Source organism: Camelus bactrianus, chromosome X (assembly GCF_048773025.1).
Source record: "Camelus bactrianus isolate YW-2024 breed Bactrian camel chromosome X, ASM4877302v1, whole genome shotgun sequence".
NCBI lineage: Eukaryota > Metazoa > Chordata > Mammalia > Artiodactyla > Camelidae > Camelus > Camelus bactrianus.
Window position 1 is genome coordinate 14381740 of NC_133575.1, and position 11887 is coordinate 14393626.

Here is an 11887-nt window from a genome sequence, read left to right on the forward strand (position 1 = left end):
ATTATACTTCATCTTCAAGAAGATTCAATGAAAGGACTTTTTGACAAGTATAGGTTTCTGAAACTTTCAGATCATACTGCTGAACTTAGTAAGAAATTAACAAATCCTAATGGAAAATCTGATGGTTTCAAAAAATTGTTGATGAAAAGAATTCGTTACATAGGACTAAATAAACTGGTGAATATGATTATAATTTTTATGGTTTTTGTCTGAAATATTACTGGCTTTTAATCTGTGTTTTCCCAATATAAGGAAACCTTTCCCCTCAAGCTAATTATGGCTTACAGTAACTTGGTAAATTATACCTTTGTAAGCAGAATGGAAAACATTTATCTTTTCTCTCTACCTAACCCCTCCAGAAATTAAAAACTCTTAGGTTCCCAGCAGCCTTAGCAGGTGAATAAGGAGTTACCTCCTGACAGGTGCAAGAATCTCAAGATATTTTGGGGACCTCTAGAATGGAGGAATTCACCCAAATCTATAGATACCACAGGTGGAATCTGTAGCAAGTCTCTGGCATGGCCTTCCCAGCCTTGAGAGGCCTTTTAAAAGTTTGATCTAAGATTCCTTATGAAAAGTTCCAGCACAGTCAAATTAAAAGAGCCTATGTGGTCAATAAGCAGACTTATTCTGCAAATAAATTACTCTTAATTTGGTTATAGTTGGTAGAAATTAGAGAAATTTTAGAGAGAAAAAGATTATGTTTCAGTGGGTATTAAATTCTAGTTTTATTAATTGAGGTCTGTATTTACTGCCTAAGACTCACTTCCCAGATAGATAGCTCCTTGTTGTTATGTTACATTATTGTGAAGTATAACTGAACACTAATCAAGAGGAGTCAGATGCCAATAACATCAATAATGTACTAAAACTGCTATTATGGAAATTATCATTAATGTACAAACTCAGGTTGTTTCTCCAGGGAAAGCTGAGCTAACAGACCCTCAGCCATGTACCATCTGGCCAGAGAATCATAAACCAGACATTTCTCAACTCCCAAAACTACAATCAAGAAATGTCACAGAGGGGGTGGGTATAGCTCAAGTAGTAGAGCACATGCTCAGCATGCACAAGGTCCTGGGTTCAATTCCCAGTACCTCTTCTAAAAATAAATAAACCTAATTACCTACCCCCCCAACAACAACAACAACAACAACAACAAAAGACAAAAACAAACAAACAAAAAAGAGCAAGAAATGTCACAAGACAATAATTAGTTCCAGCCTCTTTGTTCTTCCCTTAAAAAAAGCCCCCAACCCAAAGACCAAGTTGGAGTGGATCTGAGTCTTGTCTCCCACTCCCTTGCTTGGCATCCTGCAATAAACTCTTACTTTGGTGCAAACACTCGCCATCAGTTTGGCTTTCTGTGCCACAGGCAAACAAGCCCTTGCTCAGTTATAGAAACAAAGGCTGTAAACATTACATGTTTACAAAGATTATGAATTATGTATGCTCCTTGTTGTTATGAGCACTGTGGTTAAGAATATAGGCTCTAGATCAACCCATGTTGCTGCAGATGGCAGAGTTTCATTCTTTTTATGGCTGAGTAATATTCCATTGTGTGTGTGTGTGTGTGTGTGTGTGTATATCACATCTTCTTTATCCATTCATCTGTTGATAGTGAAATAAGTCAGAGTAAGACAAATACCATATGATATCACTTATATGTGGAAACTAAAAAAATAATACAGAATAATTATATAGCAAAACAGAAACAGACTCACAGATAACAGAAAACGAACTAGTGGTTACTGCTGGCAAGGGGGTGGAGGGGCAAGTTAGGGGTATGGGATTAAAAGATACAAACTACTATATATAAAATAGATAAGCAACAAGGTATATTATGTAGCACAGGGAATTATAGTCATTATCTTGTAATAACTTTTAATGGAGTATAATCTATAAAAACATTGGATACCCATGCTGTATACCTGAAACTAATATAATATTGTAAATCAACTATACTTCAATAAAAATGCAAAAACCAAACACAGGCTCTGAAATCAGATAATCTGTGTTCAAACCCTGGATCTCCTGCTTACCATTTGTATGACCTTGGACAAAGTACTTAACCTCTCTGTGCCTCAGTTTCCTCATCTGTAAAATGATAATAGTACTTACCTCGAGAGGTTGGGAGGATTAAATGAGTTAATATATGTAAATCAGTCAGAGCACTGTCTGCCCAATAAATATTAGCTATTAGCTATCATTGTTATTATCACAGAGTCAGAAATGTAGTTGATACCAAATGTCTGTTGATTAATAACTGCTTACATTAAATATATTCTATGCTTAAAATAAAGAAATTTCCACCAAAATTGAACAGGAAGGCAGAGTGTTTTAACTTTCCCTTAGGATTAGTGCCTGATTTTTCCTAGGTTCTAGGTGCACGCATTCATCCATTCAACAAATATTTACTGGGCACCTACTATATCCCACTGCTCCAGGTCCTGAAAATACAACTGTGAGCAAGATACACAAAGTCCCCACCCTCTTAGAACTTGTATTCTAGCAGGAAAAAAAAGACATGGAATCAGTAAACAAATAATTAAATAATATAATTACAGATATTAGTGCTACAACAAAACAAAAGTGGAACGGGGGGGGGGGCAGGGTGGACATTTATAGTGGTAGGTGAGGAATGCTGATTTAGAATGAGGGTCAGAGAAGACCCAAATGAAACGGGGACAAGTTACATGACTATCTGGTGAAACAGTGCTCCAGGCAGGTAACACAGTCAATGTCAAGGCTGGGAGGCAGGCAAATGCTTGGCTTGGGTGACGAATAGCAAGAAGGCTGGTATATCTGCACCAGTGTGGGAAGAATGGGGAAAAAGTCATACAGGGCCTTAGAGGCTACAGGGAGGATCTGGGGATTTAGTCTAAGTGTAGTAGAGGCTGTTAGAGGTTTTGAGCAGTGGATTTATAAGACTGCCTTTACTGGCGATGCTGTGGGGTCAAGGGTGGGTGACGGGAGACGGTTAGAGGCTACACAGTAATTCAAGAGAAAAACTGGGGTAGCTATCATTATCCCAGGATATTATAAATGAACTCTCTTATGTCAAAACAGGATCTGATACAAAATGAATCTGTCCTGAATACAGTTCAGCAGTTTGGGGGCTTAGAAACTAAACGAACAGTTTTATAACACAGTGTTTTATGAAAGAGTGTCAAATCAATTCAGAGGGTCATGATCATCATTCTAAAATAAAATAGAACAGATGGAAGAGAATTGAAAATTTCAGAATACATTGCACAAAGGAAAAATGCATAATACCTTGTGAGATTCTGTTTCAATTATATACAGGCATGTTCATACTGGGTTGAGATATCTACTTCTCACTGTGAATGGTGGGCAGAAAAGTCTGAGAAACACCACAAAAAGCTATCTTATTTCTACATATTGTTATAAACTAGACCTTTTTTCTCTCCCATCCTTGCTGTACCTGGCATCCCACCAAATGAGAACATTATTTATAAGCTCCAAAGGTAGTTTCCTCCTAGTCTAAATAAAACGAACTGACTTCTGCTACACTATCTTCTCCTCCAGGGAGATCAAAACATGACCCTCCAAAGCCGGGCAGACTAACTAACCTCTAAACTGTTAGGCTTTTCAATTAAAAAAATAACAATAATTCCAAGCAGAACAAGAAATTCTAAAATTAAACTTTAGAACGTTTAGAAGCCAAAAGTGGAAAGAAACCTCCTAAAGGCAGTAATAAGGGGAAACTACTAGAACTCCATAGCCAGCGTAATACCTAGTGGTAAGCTAGAAGCATTCCCACCGGAATCAGACACTACTCAATGCTGCCGCACAGGGCAGCCGAGCCACCAAGGAGAGTAAACAGGAGGGAAAAACACTGGTGGTGGGGAGTGGTCCCTGTACCACTGCTATCTGCAGGCAGCTTGACTGTCTACCTTGAAAATCCAAGAACACTGAAAAACTATGAGAACTAATCAAAGTTCAGGAACATGGCTTGAATATGCTAGACCTACAAAAAAAATGAAAAATCCTATCTATACAATAGTATAGTCATAATAAAATGAAATGGGTTGGGGGAGAAGGATACAATTTCTAAAAGCAATAACAATTACACACACAAAACAATCTAGGAATTCACCTAACAAGAATGTTTTATACCTACAGTGTGGTATTGACATAAGGACAGACGTACAGATCTATGGAATAGAAGAGAGTTCAAAAATAAACCCACATATATACAGTTCATTTTTGACAAAGGGGCCAAGGGAATACAATGAGGGAAAAGTATAGCCTTTGCAACAAATGGTGTTACAGCAACTGACTATATGGAAAACAGTGAAACTTAACTCATACAAAAATTAACTCAAAATGAAGTCATAAACCTACATATAAAAGATAAAACTATAAAATGTCTAGAAGAAAGCACAGGAGAAAATCTTGGAAAACGTGAGACAAAGATTTATCAACAGGTTACTAAAAGTGCTATTCAATAGAAGGAAAAAATCTGATAAATTAGGCTTTATCAAAATTTAAAACTTCTGCTCTTCAAAAACATCATTAATTCCACTTATATGAGGTATGAGTCAACTGAAATACTCAAACTCATAGAAACAGAGTATAGAATGTTGCCAGGGGCTGGAGGGAGGGGGAAATGGGGACTTGCTGTTCAAAAGGTATAAAGTTTCAGTTATGCGAGATGAGAAAGTTCTAGCTATCTGCTGTACAACATCATGCCTATAGTTCACAATGCTGTACTGTACATTGCAAAATTTGTTAAGAGGGTAAATCTCATGTGAAATGTTCCTACCACAATTTCTTTTAAATAAAGAAAGTGAAGAGGCAAGCCACAAACTAAAAGAAAATGTTTGCAACACATATATCTGACAGAGAACTTGTGTGCAGTTATATGAAGAACTCTTGTGATTCAATAATAAGACAACCGAGACAAAAAAAAAAAAAAGCCCAGACATTTCATAAAAGAAGATATACAAACAGGGGAGGGGGAGGACACAACTCAGTGGTAGAGCGCATGCTGAGGAAGCACGAGGTCCTGGGTTCAATCTGCAGTACCTCCATTAACTAACTAACTAAATAAATAAACAAACAAACCTAAGGACCCATCGCCAAAACAAATGAACAACAAAAAAGAAGATATACAAACAACCAAAAAGCACCTGAAAAGATGCTCAACATATTAGTTATCAAGGAAGTGCAAACTAAGACCACAGAGATGCCACCACAAACCTACTAGAATGGCTGAAATAAAATAAAGTGACAACATCGAGTGCTGGCAAGGATGCCAAGCAATGGGACCTCTCATATATTGCAGGTGGGAGTCTGCAATGGTGTAGTCACTTAAAAAAAAGTTCAGCAGTTTCTTATAAAGTTAAATTTACCATACAATACAGCAATCCTACTTCTGGGTATTTACTCAAGTGAAATGAAAGTTTAGGTTCCCGCAGAAAGCCGTTATGTGAACGTTTATATTGGCCATATTCATAATCACTGAAAGTTGGTGAATGGACAAGCTGTGGAATATTGCTCAGCAATAAAAAGGAACAAATTACTGATTCACACAACATAGGTGAATCTCAAATGCATTATGCTAGGTGAAAGAAGCCAGACTCAGAAGGCTACATCATGTATGAATCCACTCACAGGACATTCTGGAAAAGACAAATTTATAGGGACAGAAAACAATTCAGTGGTTGACAGGCGCTAAGAGTGGTGGGAGGGGTTGACTACAAAGGGTAAGGAACTTTCTGGAGTGACGAACTTCTACATCTTGATATGGTGGTATTTACATGATTACACATATTTGTCAAAGCTTATAAAACTGTACACTAAAATGGGTAAATGTTATTGTACATAAACTGTACTTCAATTTTTAAAACATGAAGTCGGCTCAATAATTAAGTAGGTTTATAAAATGGAACAGAGTGTTCAGACTCTTATTTGACTGAGGGAATTTATTTTATGATAATTTTTCCCAAATGTTTATCCCATTTCTTAACTTCCAATACCCCCCACCTCACACCAAGCCCCCCCAATAATTTCCATGTGGATTAAAGACCCACATATTTTTAAAAAAATAAACATTTTAAAAGAAGAATTGTTCTCAGTCTTGAGGTAGGGAAGGCCCTTCTCAGTAAGGCAGAAAAATCAGCTCCCAGGTTTTACTAAAGGCAGAATCTCTCCTTTTTATCTTCAGAATTATTAACACCACTGAAATGCATTCTTCTCACCCTCCACTCTTCTCTTTCTTTTTAAATTTAATGGTGCTCTTCCCAGTTTGTAGCTTGTACTTGAAAGTGACTTGGCACTCTCAGGCAGCAAAATGGAAACATGTGCTTGTCAGTTTCAAGTGGGCAGCGAAAGGAACTAGTAGTGATGTCCCCCTCTGAGTCCCAAATCAGCATCAGGCACAACAATGCCACACAAGCACCCAGTATGACCATGCCAGCCATGGAAAAGCAGCTTCTTTACTGGCTCTCCCTAATACCTGAGCAAACTCACTTTTGCCATTTCTGGAAGGCTGGTCGCAGTACCAAAAACACAGGGGCTCTCCTTTCCCTGCCAAACTCACTAATGAAATGCTGTTTCCCAGCCTTTTTCTCCCTCTGCTGAACAAAATCATATCCGTAATTAAAGTGATTAAAGTTCCACTTCTTTCTTTTCTGCCTTTCCAACCATCTTTTTTTTTTTTTCCTAGAAAGGCACACACACCTGGAATCTGTGGATTTGGGGCAAGAATTATTCACAGAGAAAACACTGACGCTGCTCCTGCAGTTCTTCGGTGTTTTTCGAAAGCAAAATCTTCTCTATACCCCTTTTAGTGAAAGTCACCTTGCAAGGATGTGGGAATGATAAAAGGAGAGGGAACCCGATAGGGGCTGGCGTTGCACTGAGGCCTGTAAAGCAATACCCATGAACAGCTTCAAAATTTGGCCACTTTTTGTTTTCCAGCTTTGCATTTGAGCTGTAAAAGCAGCCAACCAAGCAATGTCCAGCTCATTTTAGATCTCAACTAAGCAAAACTTTGAGACACTAAATAAAAACTCCCCAAATCCTTTGGAAACTCGATTCACAAATTATTACAACATCAAACTTAACTGTATTAATAATTAAGCTCTTAATAAATTAATAATAATTTAAAAATAAATATTGGCATACCATGTATAACTGAGATTATACTCATAAGCTTATCTCTTAAAATAGCTGAAGAGAAGCTGAGAAAGACAGAAAGAACTGCAACATCTAGCTAGTCTTTGCTTAATAAACCTTCACTCTCCATCACCCAACTCTGACCAAAGAAATGGGTCCTTTTTCTGCCTATGGTGATATTAGACAGGATCCGCTACATAATTTGTGAGTCCCAGTGCAAAATGAAAATGCGACGCCCCTTCTTGAAAAATTATTCAGAATTTCGACAGCGACACAGAACATTAAACCAAATATAGGTTGCACACCCATGAAGTCGGCTCTACTATCTACAGATCTGATGATAAAGTATTTGGCTTGGTAACCCAGTAAGAAAAGTAAAGCATTTTGCTACTAAATGAGTAGCAATCGTTTTCATGTCTGTGTTTGGAATGGAGGTGGGACTGTAAAGTCTTAGGACCTCCTCTCCCAATGTCCCAGTTTTCCTAAGATTTTCAGCCTGTTGGACAAAAAGTACTTCTGCAGGGCCTGCCATGTAAAGTGTGGTCCACAGACCAGCAACAGCATCTGGGGGCTTGTTAGAAATGCAGACTGTCGGGCTCCACCCCAGATCTGCTGAATCAGAATCTGTATTTTAACAAGATACCCAGGGTATTCGTGTGGACAGTACACACAAAGAAGTGTCACTGTTGAAGCAGCCACGGAAAATCTCTGCCGCCTGCCTCATCGGGCGGGTCAGCGCTCCTTCTCCTCACCTGAAACAAATAGCTCCGGAGCCTCGAAACGGCAAGTCCCTGTCGAAAGGCGGTCACCCAAGACCTCCAGCCTCCTCCTTTCCCATTGCTCACCCTCAGGTTCCTGGCTGACGCTCCATCCCGCCGCGCCGGCAGCCACCTGCTCTGGGTCCCGCCAGACGCTGCTGCGCCAAGCCGTCCGGGGCCGGGGGCGCGTTCGCGCTACGCAGGCTACGCCGCACCCACCGCGTGGAGCCGCAAACTGAGGCCCCGCAAGTAGCGTCTCGGAGACAGCCCGCGCGAACAAGGCTCATGGCTTCTTTACGCGGAGGGGTGGGGAGAGTTGGAGTCTGTTTGAAGCCTTTGGATACACACGCCCCCCCCCACCCCCGGCCCTGAGGACGCGTCGCCCGAGCCCCCTTTCCCACGGCGCGCACTCTCCCACTGACGGGGTGCCGGCCGCCGGAGCTCGGCCCCCTACCTCCGCCTTTCAGGACGGCCCCGGGCCCCGGCTCAGAGCCGCAGTCAGGCAGAGAGAGCGTTCGCCCCGCCGTCCCGTCGCACTTCAGATCCAGGCAGAGCCCGAGCCTCCCGCGCCTGTCGCCGGCTCCCCAGCCGGGTCTCGGGAACACAAGGAGACAGACCCATCCCGGCGCCCCGCGCTTACCTGAGGGTCCCCGCCGACGGGCTGGCTGCTGGCGCCCTCCAGCCCTCCTTTTTCCCTTTCCCTCGGGCCGCGTCCCTCCTCCTCCCTCCCGCGGGCTGGGCACCGCCCCCGCCGCTCCCGGACCGCTCGCCCGCCTGCTCTCCAGCTGCCCAGCGCGGCGTGGCGCGTCCGGCGCTCGGCGGCGGCGAGGCTGGGCGCGGAGGTGGAGAGCGGGCGGGGCACGGAGGGAGGAGGCTGTGTGAGTGAGCGAGCGGCGCGGCAGCCCGAAGCCCGGCAGGGAGCTCCAGGCTGGGGGGCGGGGAGAGGAGTGGGGGCCGCTGGCTAGGCAGCCCACCACAGCCTAACGAGAGCCCTGCGGCGTTTCTGGAATTCCCTGCACCACGAGACCCTCGGATGCCCCGCGTCCGCTTGGGCGCGCTCCTCAGGCACCCCAATCTCCAGACCCTGCCGCTCATATTTAGGGGTCGCCCTGGTACCCAAATGTCTGTCCCACCACTTTCAACACGGTGCACTGTGATGGGTGGGAACCCCGAGGTCGTCCCTCTGCCGCAATATCCCTGATGCAGAGGTCATACCGCTTGGAGAGTGATTTGGAGAGATCGGTAAAAGGAAAAGGTCCTGGTTACCTGATGAAGAGCATGTTACACCAGATACCTAGAAACTGGGATCCCCATAGCACTGCCTGCTGGAGGCGATGGGGAGTGGTTATTTGAAGTGAGTTGTCCCAGGTCCGCTCTACCTTTTCTGTCTATCACAACTCCTTCCTCTGCACATTCTAAAATAAAAACTATATCTGGATAGGATTTACAGGTCACCTAACTAGCTTGTGGAAGTACCCAATGTTACAGATGGGAAAACAGAGGCCTAGGGGAACTTAGCTCGGTCCTACAATAAGAATTAGTTGTAGAGATGGGGGAGCGCTCTGAATTCCCTCTCTGGCCCCTTTTACACTCCCCATCCCACTACCCTCTCTGGCCCTCCTCTTTGTAGTCAAATAACTCCTATATTTGCAAAATGCTTTCTCACTTTAAAAACCTACAGAATATTCCATTTTTCTTTACAACCAAAACAAAATTTTAGATTCTGAATTGCATTTAGAGCTCTGGATAGGATGTCTATAAAGTCCAGACCTGCGGAGCACGCCCGTGACTATTAGACACAACACTTGTGAAATATATAGCCCGCATTGCAGGAGGGATTGATTTTGTTTTGCAAACATCAAATTATTAACACTCACAACATTCTAGGTGCATAAATGAATGGAAAGTGTTTTCAGAGAGACTTCTGACTGGATTAAGCGGGAGTGGAGGTCAGGAAGCTCATCCAGGTTATATAACAAGTTGGAGGCAGAATCATGATGAGGGGGGAAACAGTATATTTTAATAAACAGATTGAATGCTATCCCAAAGGGTTCAATTGTTTCCATTTGCATTCACTTGCATATGTTAGAAAATAGACTTCATACTGTGCAGAGCCACCAGAAATCTCATACACTGCTGTTTGGCAGACTCTATTAAAACTGAGCACACAACTACCCGATGTCCCAATTCCCTTTCTAGGTATATACTCAACAGAAACGAGTGCATATGTTTGCCAGACGATAGGAACAAGAATGTTCATAGTCATGGATTTGTAATAGCCACAGACTGGAAGCTCCCCGAACGTCCATCAACAGTAGAATGGATTGGAAAACATTGCAGTGATAATAGTCTCAAAATGGAATACCAAACAGCAAAGAGAATGCACAAACCACTGCTACACTGAGTGTAGATGGACCTCATAAACAATACTGAGTGAGTGAAGTCAGACACAAAAGCGTACACTATATGATCCTGTTCATACAAAGTATAAAACAGGCAAAACCAATCTATGAAGTTAGAAGTCAGGAAGGTGGTCACTGGGGAGCTGATGACTGGAGGGAGTTACAAGAATGATAAGAAGGATTTATGGGGTACAGATCTGGCTGCTACTTATATGGATCTATTAAGTTTGTGAAAATTCACTGAGCTGCTTACCTACAATATGTGTACTTTCCTCTATGTATGTTTTGCTTCAAAAAAAAGTTAAAATATGTATAGCTCATATGAAGTTACTTGAATTTCTGAAGTGATACCAGAATAAGTATGCTTTTCCTTTAAACAAACTTGCTGTTAAAAAAAAAAAAAAGTCACTTTGAGGAAATATATCTAAAAAACACAAATGAGATACTGCTTAGCCTAAAACTTTAAATTCCTATTTTGCTCAGTGGTAGAGTGCATGCTTAGCATGCATGAGATCCTGGGTTCAATCCCCAGTACCTCCATTAAAATAAATAAATAAACCTAATTAGCCCTCCTCCACCCCCCAAAAAATAAATAAAGGGATCATTTCAGTCCCTTTATAATAAAAATAAATTCCTATTTTGATGCACTTCCAAACAAACTTTCATTCTCATTGACACACACTCTCAGGTCTGCATAACTCTGCCGTCAGCCCCAGCAGAAGAGGAAAGAGGCTGAGACTGAAGAGGGGGCCCCAGGCCTCCAGCCCTGGGGCTCTCTGCCTTTTCCATGAGAGGGGGCCCTTCCTATGCAAGCCCTGTCTGGTGACACGAAGGAAGGCTGTGGGCGCTCAGGGTTTGGGGTTAAATGTTCATCCACGGCCCATGGGCTGATGTCCCATCAACGGAAGAGTGGGCGATTTTGGCTCTTGCCCCACAGAGTCTTTGAGCCAGTGATAGTCTGACCCCCAGACATTGGTTGGTCAGGAAACATGGCAGAGACTGAGTGGGGAAACAAGAAGTCCTTGTCTCGTTGCCCCCTCCCACTGGTGGACCACTTCATGTGGGCTCTCAGCAAAGAGAGGAGGCAGAGGAGGACAGCTCACCAGTGCTCAGGGCCCAGCTCTCTCCCTAGAACTTGAAATACAACTTTACCTGTGGCCAAATAGTCTTTAACTATACCACACAATGGTCTCAAACAGATTGATTATTTTCCAAGGGAAATGAGCACAATACAACATGGGACTTGGGTGCAAGTCAAAACAGTGGGATGAGGAACTAGAATGATGATGATGATGATGATCAACATGCTAGGTTTTTACATAATTTATGCTTTGTTACTAAATCTTCATGGCAACGCACTGCCGATTGCAGTTGAGGAAACTGAGGCCCAGAGAGGTTAAAGCTTCTCCCAAGATCCATGGCTAGGAAGTGGTAGAGCCAGGACTGGAATCAGGCAGAGTGTGACTCAACCTCCTATGTTCTTAACGCCCGAGTATGAAAGGGGGAATGTTGGGATGGCAAAAGCACCAGATACAGAAGCAGGAAATGAGGGGTTTGCGGTCTACCAGTTTTGCCATTCAC

General features: G+C 42.6%; 1 protein-coding gene across 9 annotated transcripts in view; it reads right to left on the reverse strand.

Moving 5' to 3' along the window:
* ADGRG2 (adhesion G protein-coupled receptor G2) overlaps window positions 1–8729 on the reverse strand; it is a 120966-nt gene extending 112237 nt beyond the window's left edge. For 6 of the 9 annotated variants that reach the window (XM_074359777.1, XM_074359775.1, XM_074359779.1 and 3 more), the window contains exon 1: window positions 8545–8728. The gene's annotated coding sequence lies outside the window, so the exon portion shown is untranslated. Of the gene's footprint in view, window positions 1–7991; window positions 8206–8544 lie in introns of those variants that run through there. The other 3 variants (XM_074359781.1, XM_074359773.1, XM_074359776.1) reach the window with 3 other exon arrangements.
* Between the last annotated feature and the right edge of the window lie 3158 nt (window positions 8730–11887).